The sequence below is a fragment of the Haliaeetus albicilla genome, chromosome W, assembly GCF_947461875.1.
Source record: "Haliaeetus albicilla chromosome W, bHalAlb1.1, whole genome shotgun sequence".
In the NCBI taxonomy this organism is placed as follows: domain Eukaryota; kingdom Metazoa; phylum Chordata; class Aves; order Accipitriformes; family Accipitridae; genus Haliaeetus; species Haliaeetus albicilla.
This window is the reverse complement of record NC_091515.1, coordinates 18,405,092-18,414,494: the sequence shown is the minus strand read 5'-3', so window position 1 is coordinate 18,414,494 and position 9,403 is coordinate 18,405,092. Positions and strand designations below refer to the sequence as shown.

At 44.2% G+C, this 9,403-nt stretch overlaps 1 long non-coding RNA gene across 1 annotated transcript; it reads left to right on the top strand.

Annotated features, from left to right (window-relative positions):
- The first annotated feature begins 709 nt into the window (after positions 1-709).
- Positions 710-7,603, top strand: LOC138683332 (uncharacterized). The gene is made up of 2 exons (XR_011322917.1): positions 710-2,806; positions 3,954-7,603. It is a non-coding gene; the product is annotated as an uncharacterized lncRNA (long non-coding RNA).
- The last annotated feature ends 1,800 nt before the right edge of the window (positions 7,604-9,403 follow it).

Here is a 9,403-nt window from a genome sequence, read left to right as displayed (position 1 = left end):
AAATGGGCTTGCTGGCATTTTGTCAAGCCATGCTTGAGACCTTCAATTTGCTTTATTTGAAACCGGGTAGACCTTTGAGGGTGGCTCAGACTGTAGAACTGGGTAGTTGCCCTCATACATGTTTGACTGATGGGATTACACAGTAATGGTCTATTCCTGGGGGGGAACAGACTCTGGTTTATCTCACATTAGGCACTTGAAGGAGAGAAAAGAACTTTAATCATAACAGACCTTCAGACTTTTCTTCCTGCTATTGACTTTTCAATCATGTGGGTTCTTTTGTGCTGCTGGTGAGTGTAGGAAGCAGTTAATTTTACTGCTCAGCCCTTCTCAGTAGACTAGCATGTTAATTTGGGTATCTTTGGGTATTACATTTTCAGTATTCTGTCCTGGTTTCAGCTGGGATAGAGTTAATTGTCTTCCTAGTAGCTGGTACAGTGCTATGTTTTGGGTTCAGTATGAGAAGAATGTTGATAACACACTGATGTTTTCAGTTGTTGCCAAGTAATGTTTAGTCTCAAGTCAAGGATTTTTCAGCTTCTCATGCCCAGCCAGCAAGAAGGCTGGAGGGGCACAAGAAGTTGGCACAGGATACAGCCAGGGCAGCTGACCCAAAGTGGCCAAAGGGGTATTCCATACCATGTGATGTCACATCTAGTATATAAACTGGGGGGAGTGGGGGGAATCACTGCTCGGGGACTAACTGGGCATCAGTTGGCAGGTGGTAAGCAATTGTATTGTGCATCACTTGTATATTCCAATCCTTTCATTATTACTGTTGTCATTTTATTAGTGTTATTATCATTATTAGTTTCTTCTCTGTTCTATTAAACTGTTCTTATCTCAACCCACGAGTTTTACTTTTTTTTTTCCCAGATTCTCTCCCCCATCCCACTGGGTGGGGGGGAGTTAGTGAGTGGCTGCATGGTGCTTAGTTGCTGGCTGGGGTTAAACCATGACAATTCATAATCACATGTAATCAAACTAGTGACTTAATTATGGGTTCGGTAATACCCAGCTTGTAAGTACTGGGCAGCAACCCCTCAGTAACAATTGGATGTTAATGTGATGGACATTCCTAAGGAAGCAGAAGCTACTTTGCAGTGTTGGCTTGAGTATAGCAGTGAGGGTGGTGCTCATCCTCTTCACCAAACACCTTATTGCTGGTAATTCCTCTAGCTTTCTCCCTTGTACAGTCAAGTCAGCCAGGGAGAATTGCTAGTGCTCTCCTTGGGCACTTTCTGGGATTGTGGTAAAGTGAGTCCATTTGTTTGGTTCCTTCATCAGTGCTGCTGGTGTTAGTCCAAGGTGAGTAAATTACCAAAGAATAGTTAATAGGTGTTTGTTCCTAGTCTCAGTTGTTCATTTTCCACATAAATCCATTTTTAAGATTTACTGTAAGAGTGCCCAGTGATCTTACTGGACTTAGTCTGTCCACAAAGGTTACATTCACATTGTGGGTGACTCTTGTGACTCCCTTAATGAGGGGGACTCCTGAACATCATTATGGGGATATATTTGCTGCCTCCATTTCAAGTCTTTGGCAGCTTTTTGTATCTTAATCCTTAACATACTTATGTATCAGTTGTTCTTCTCCAGAATTTCATCCTCTTCCTTCACCTGAGCACTTGCTTTGTATATAGCTTGCAGCTGCAGAGTTAACAGAGTAAAGTTGATCCAGCTATGTGAGTGGTGGCTTGGTGTCTTAATTTCTGCCCCTCAGTTGAGAGGCACTTACTGACCTTGTGAATTAATGTCCCTCACCTGGTGCAGCTGTAAAATAAAGCAGGCTTGCCTTAGACCCTTTATGGAGGTCACCTGTTTTGTTTGCAAGAAACCAAGAACAGATGGACTGTCAGTTGCTGCATCTCGACAAAGCAGCAGCATCTTTCAGCAGTCAGGTGGGAGCTCTGTGGTGGTCTGATACCCTTATTTTCCATAAACCCACTTTTCCAAGGTTCTTAATTAGCTTCTGTCACAATTGTTGCTATGACTAAATTACTGAACCAGGATACAGCTTGTTCCTAGGAACACTGTTGCAGAGCTGTGTGTGATGCAGGCAGAGCTGATCCTCTGGCCAGCCTGTACTGAGTCCTGGACTCCTATGCTAGCCAGGCACACGCCTTCTAGCTTAAAGCCAAGTGAAAATTCCTGTGTGCACCACTGGCCACCCCACAGCCAGAGCCTGTGGTGTGACCTCAACTTAAAATGCATTTTTGAGTGGTGCAGTACCTTCAGTAACTTATCTGAAAGTCTCTGAAGCACAGACACCAGGAATTTGTCTGTGTTGCAGACAAGGGAGAGTGGAAAGGAGAATACAGCCACATCTTGTCTGAAGGGATCTCTTGCGTATGCTCTCCCTTGCCTCTGCAAGCAGGCACTTTGGTGTGTGGTGAGGATGGGCAAGGGGGGCACGAGAGAAAAGGTGAAAGCCTAACAGTGTTTGGTATTACTCTCAGGACTCCTGAGGAATTTAAAAACATAGAGGGGATACTTATTCATTGCTCAGGAGGTACTTGTGAAAGGGCTTAATCAGAAACATTTTCAGAGAGATCAAGTAGATATCCCTGTCATTCTTTTTTCTCCATGTTAATTTTCAAGGATTTAAAATAGGAAGTATCTTTTTTGCTTGTGATGCTGGGTTTCTTTATCAAAACCATGTGGTACTTGGCTAATTAGAAGAATGCTCTTGACAGAAAGGAATCTTCCCAATTAGAAGTTGAGTGCCATTTTCTAACAGCCTTTCCTTCCTGCTGGGAGTGGTATGGTCTAAGAAAGTGCACACAAATCTAAAACAGAGTGCCAGGTTTGATGGGTTAACCCTGGCTGGATGCCAGGTGCCCACTAAAGCCATTCTATCACTCCCCCTCCTCAGCTGGACAGGGGAGAGAAAATATAACAAAGAGCTTGTGGGTTGAGATAAAGACAGGAGAGATCATTCACCAATTACCATCACAGGCAAAACAGACTCAGCTTGGGGAAAATTAACTCAATTTATTACAACTCAACCAGAGTAAGGTAATGAGAAATAAAACCAAATCTCAGAACACCTTCCCTCCACCCCTCCCTTCTTCCTGGGCACAACTTCACTCCCGGATTTCTCTACCAAACCCCCCCAGCGGCACAGGGGGACAGGGATGGGGGTTTACAGTCATCACACAATATTTTCTGCTGCTTCATCCTCCTCAGGGGGAGGACTCATCACACTCTTCCCCTGCTCCAGCATGGGGTCCCACCCACAGGAGACAGTCCTCCACAAACTTCTCCAAAGTGGGTCCTTCCTATGGGCTGCAGTTCTTCACAAACTAGCTCCAGCATGGGTCCTTTCCACGGTGTGCAGTCCTTCAGGAGCACACTGCTCCAGCGTGGGTCCCCCACGGGGTCACAAGTCCTGCCAGAAAACCTGCTCCAATGTGGGCTCCTCTCTCCACAGATCCGCAGGTCCTGCCAGGAGCCTGCTCCAGCGCGGGGTTCCCACGGGGTCACAGCCTCCTTCGGGAACCCACCTGCTCCTGCGTGGGGTCCTCCACGGGCTGCAGGTGGAGATCTGCTCCACCGTGGACCTCCATGGACTGCAGGAGGACAGCCTGCCTCACCAGGGTCTTCACCATGGGCTGCAGGGGAATCTCTGCTCTGGCGCCTGGAGCACCTCCTCCCCCTCCTTCTTCACTGACCTTGGTGTCTGCAGGCTTGTTTCTCTTACATGTTCTCACTCCTCCCTCTGGCGGCTGTTTCTGTCTGTCCCAACTTTTTTCCTTCTTAAAAATGTTATCTCAGAGGCGTTACCACTATCGCTGATTGGCTCGGCCTTGGCCGGCGGCGGGTCCGTCTTAGAGCCGGCTGGTATGGGCTCTCTCGAACACAGGGGAAGCTTCCAGCAGCTTCTTACAGAAGCCACCCCTGTAACCCCCCCCAGCTACCAAAACCTTGCCACACAAAACCAATACAGCCAGGGTTGGCAGAGTTGAGAAAATGTGGGCTGCCTGACCATTTCTGTACCCCAAAAAAACACCAAGTAAAACACTTGATTGTATACAAATTCTGGTCATTAGACTGAAACTGAGAGGGTGTGTGAAAAAAAAACCACACAAACAAACAAAAAAACCCCACCCTTGCAACATAGTGCGATGTCTCTATAATCCTCGATGTTGATTCTTTGACCTCAGAACAAAAATCTAGGAATCAATACGTTGTTTTCTTAGGAACTGCTTTTCTAGATTCCCTTATTAAAAGGGAAAATTCAGGTGCTGAATCTTAAAATCTTATTAAACTTGTACTTTTTATTTGCCCATCTACCTGGTCTCCTTTCCTTTTCAAGGCCTCTCACAGTCTCAGGGTATATAAATCACTGACTTCATCCAAATAATACTGAAACAGACCAACCAGAGGTTAATGTGCCTTCTTCTTCTGGTACCTTGATCTTTGTAAAGTTATCTCACAAACTCATCAGTGTCTTAGGGCTGGGTACATGTGTTGTCTTTTTCCAAGATGTATGTGTTGAATTTGCAACAGGTTTGTGCTGTTACTTGTGACTTGTTCCATTTGTTTTAGGATGTGGTGTAGACACAAATCAATGCACTGGTTTGTCCTGGGATTAATCTTACCTGTGACATCTATCAGTGCTTGCTTGTATGTTAATGTGTACACAAATGCTGGATCTTCCCCACTGCCTATGATGTGTATGATGCACAAACTACACAAGGTGTTTTAAAATGTGCGGTGATCACAACTTGTTGCCTGAGGGTAGGATGTCTTACAGTGAACTGTTTTTAATGATTATTTTTTTCCAAATATATTTAATAAGATCGAAAGCCTGGGGGAGGAATCAGGACTTGCTGATACTTGCTGGCTTTTGTTCTGAATCCAAGGTCTGATGTTTGTTAACAACTCTTGCAATCCCACCCATTTAACAGAGCCTTTCTCGGCTTGCTCTTTCTGTCGTGAGCTGTGTCAGAAACAGCACTGGATCCCGAACTATCACAGAAGCTGTCAAATGAAGTAGTAACAGCTCTCTTTAAATGTTACAGCGCACATTTTTAACTGTAAGGTAAAACTGTTCAAAATTATTGATGTAGCTTGTAAATGGAACAGTGGGAAATTGCAGATAGTATGCGAAACCAGCCTGTCTGCACATGGGGCTCAGTGTTCAGAGTTACCTTGTAAATTGTTTCTCCTCTCTGAAAAGCGATTCCCCCCTCCAATACAAAGACATTAAATGTTTGGCTTTGTTTCCTGAATTAGCAAAGGATATCTTTGTTCTTAAACTGACATCTGGAATTTGGGCTGAGTTTCTGTCTCTTATGCAGATAGCAGAGGATGGTGTGATTGATACAAGATGTCCCTTCCCAGCTGTAAGGTTAATTTGATCATAAGAGCATGGAAACAGGAACTCTTCTTCACTTGCTGTGGCCTTCAATGGGCATGCATATCCATAATTAACTGCAGTACTGCATTCTGTTGATCCATGAGGCTATCTTTGTTTTTAGAATCAGCATGATTAGTCATCAGTGTATTGACATTAATACGCGGTCAAGGAGCTCAAATGTACGTGTATTTCCTGTGCTAGCTGTATCTGTTCTCTCTGTATCCCAGCGCAGACTTAATCTAGAGTTCTCTTTTTAGTTCTTGCTAACTTTGGAGTTTCTTCAAATTCAGTAAGGTCCTGTTTTTATCACAGTCACTTTTCAGAGTAGAACAGATGGGTTTAACTTTGTTTTGTAATCTTTAGCACCTTCCTCTTCTCCCATTTCTTCCTAGTTCACCTTTAACAATCAATTCAAAGCTGGTTGCCTAGTCTGAAAAATATCAAGTCATAATAAAAAGAAAACCTGTAGCCCACTGTAGAAAGATCACTGTGCTTTTACCATAAACTTCAGTGGCTGGCTGGCTGCCTTGGAAGTGGAGACTCCACTCCTGTGCAGTCTACAGAAGGTGAAATTCTCTCGCATGCGTATTGTACAGTGGATGTCAGCAGATCAGGAAGTGGAGGTGCCCTGCGTCTGCACCCAGTGTGCTTGTTAAACTGATCAGTGGTGGTTTAGTCAACCAGAGAACTGGCATCTTTGGCTGCTACTCAATATTATAACTAAAGATTTCATTAAGGGCAAAGCCAGGAGGGTGCATCACTGACTTTCTGCTGACTTTATCCCATTTAAAGGCTTTCTCCACAGACTTTTTTGTCTTTTTCATTATTTGGTGGATTATGAAAAAACTGTGCTATAGTAGGGCTATGAGCTAAACTCTAACCCTGTGCTCAAAAGGCAAAAGTTATTACAATGAGCTTTGGCCAGCAGTAATGCCAAAGGCTGGCTATGCTCAGAGATGAGCTGGTAATGGAGCACTTGAGCAATGGAAGCCTTGAGGGTTTGCTCCATGTCGTGGTTTAACCCCAGTCAGCAACTAAGCACCACACAGCTGCTTGCTCACTTCCCCCTCACCCAGTGGGATGGGGAAGAGAATCGGGGAAAAAAAGTAAAACTCGTGGGTTGAGATAAGAACAGTTTAATAGAACAGAAAAGAAGAAACTAATAATGGTAATGATGACACTAATAAAATGACAACAGTAATAATAAAAGGATTGGAATATACAAAACAAGTGATGCACAATACAATTGCTCACCACTCGCTGACTGATGCCCAGTTAGTTCCCAAGCAGCAATCTGCCCCCCAGGCCAGCTCCCCCCAGTTTATATACTAGGCATGATGTCACATGGTATGGAATACCCCTTTGGCCAGTTTGGGTCAGCCGTCCTGGCTGTGTCCCCTCCCAACTTCTTGTGCCCCTCCAGCCTTCTTGCTGGCTGGGTTTGAGAAGCTGAAAAATCCTTGACTTGAGACTAAACACTACTTAGCAGCAACTGAAAACATCAGTGTGTTATCAACATTCTTCTCATACTGAATCCAAGACATAACACTATACCAGTTACTAGAAAGACAATTATCTCTATCCCAGCTGAAACCAGGACACTCCATCATGCTGTATGCTTATGCAACTGCAGATTAGTTGCTCTCAGAGCTTGTGAAACTGCTGGTCATCCCTCTTCAGATGAGATGTGAAGGTGGCATGGTCAAGTACTCTGGACTCTTCTGAAGATGACTGTGGTAGAAGAGCTGTGAAGGTGTAGGCTGGAACTGATCATTTTAGGTCATCTGTGTGTTGCTTGACTACATGGACAATGTAACAGTGATTTTTAGATTGCTTTTCATGTGTTGGTCACAAATAACTCTTAATTTGCCATTTAGAGGAAAACTGTTAATAGATACATTTCCAGATCAAATTAAGAGCCTAATTTTCCATCTTGCATTAACTGGGTTACTGTGTTCACATGCCAGAAAGATGTTGCTCTTTGAAAAAGCATGTTAGTGTATGCGGCAATGACCCATGTACTTTTTAAATACCTAGATCTGTACATTCTCACCTGAGTATCGTTAACCATGCTGTAGTCTGACAAACGGATCTTTTACTACTGCCCCATTATATACATAATTGTAAGTAACTGCAGTTTGTTTTTTCCACTACTTGAAGTTGTATGATCTGAAAACTGGTGAACAAAAAGTATTTGTGCATCTTACTATGGGTATCTCTAAATAAAATGTATTTGTATAGTGTGTTGGCTTGGCTGATGGTTTCCTTTATTTGCTAATCATCCCACTGCAAGTAAGTCCAGGGCAGTTTGAGAGCAAGTGGGCTTAGGTTTCTCCATGTAACAGCCTCTGTGTTGACATGACTGATTCAAAGGAAATAAAGTGAACTGTTGTTTTTCCTTCACCAATGAGTGGATTGATACCCAAAGGGCAGGTTCTCAGCTTATTCCTGTTTTTCATAGCTTAAACATCAGTCCTGTTCTTTGTACAGCTGCAGTAACACTCCTTGCTTCCATAGGAAATGTATCTAATGGCAGAGTTGGGACTGTTACGCTGTTCAAAGCATCTCCTTCCTGTTCTCTTCTTCTGGTACCTCATTTATTCTGAGGCAAGAGTTTCCTTTTAACCACTTTATTTTTCTAAGGAAATACCTCTTAGAAGTGTTGGACAGCACAGATACCTATAGGTAGACAGTTAGGTATAGGACTAAGGGTTTCAGGAAGACCTTATGTACCAAAACTGCATTTGTAGCACTAGATCTTCCACCATATTTCATTGCACAGGAGAGTGAGGCCTCTGTCCAGCTGTCCTATTTCCCTGCCTCTTCTTCCTTGCCTAGAATTGGGAAGGTTATTTTTTGAAGAGGAGGAATGTCCTTAAGAGATCTAAGCTTTATGTTGGAGATTAAAATCACGTGCCTAAAAGTACCTCCTGCATCCCCATCTTCTTCATACTTGGCCTCACCCTGACATGCTAGTTTCCATGATCATGGACAAACTGCAGCTTTGTATGCAAGCTATGGGAGATCGTGTATCCAGCTGCACCATCTCTGCTCCCTTGTAGTAGGCATTACTGATGCTTGTGGATGCTGGAAGAGGAGAGTCTAAAAGGCATGTGAATACCATACTGTCATCCTACTGAGCCTTATACCAAAACTGTTTGAGAGCAGAGAGATAAAAAAAAAAATTCCATGGCCCTGGAGACATGCAGGAGATGATGGGCTAGATGTGTGGTGGGATGGGGCTAGAAGGCATCAGTAGCAGTACTACCTGTGGCTCCTGGCTTGCTTCCTGTCACAGCCATGGCTTTGGATAAGCTTGTGCCAACCCCTCAGTGTGGAAGCTGAGGCTGAACTGCTTATGAGCTGTGCTCTATTTCTAGATGGTCATGCTTACTGCTGCTCCTCCTCAACACAGAACAGGTCCCCTGCCAGGCTTATGCTTTTGTTTCTACCCCTAAGCCTCATAAGAAAGTAAGAGGAGGGTGAAGGGACAGTTACTTTAAACTATAGAAAGTGCTCTGGCCATGAAGGTTACTAACTCCCCAGCTGCATTAGATGCTCCATTGAGTACAGCATTCAGATGGCGTGGGACCTGTCAGCTGACTTGCAGGACCAAAAAGGGTTGGGGATGGCTGAGGATCTCAGGAAGTACCAAGACAGTCAGTACTCATTGAGCTCCTCCTAGATGTGTGTCCAGCTTAAGTCTCAGCAATAGAGAGTCCAAATCTTCCCCCAGCAGCTAATTCTAGCATTCACCTATTTTGTCCTATCATCTGTCCTGCAGGTCCCCTTGCTTTCCCGTTCCCTGTGCAGATGAAGCAGTTTGTTCCCTTCTGTGGGGCAGCTCATCTCTTTTTGTTGGAAGGGATTTTTTTAACTGTTTCATGGCCATGGTCTTCATTCCTTATACTGAACAGTCCAGGTTCCCTCAGTGCTTTCTCACTGGACATGCTTGGCATGTGCGTGTGGCCGTTGTCATTCTTGGCTGTGGAACCAAGATGAGATCCATTGCACTCCTTGGCCTGGAACCTGCATCAG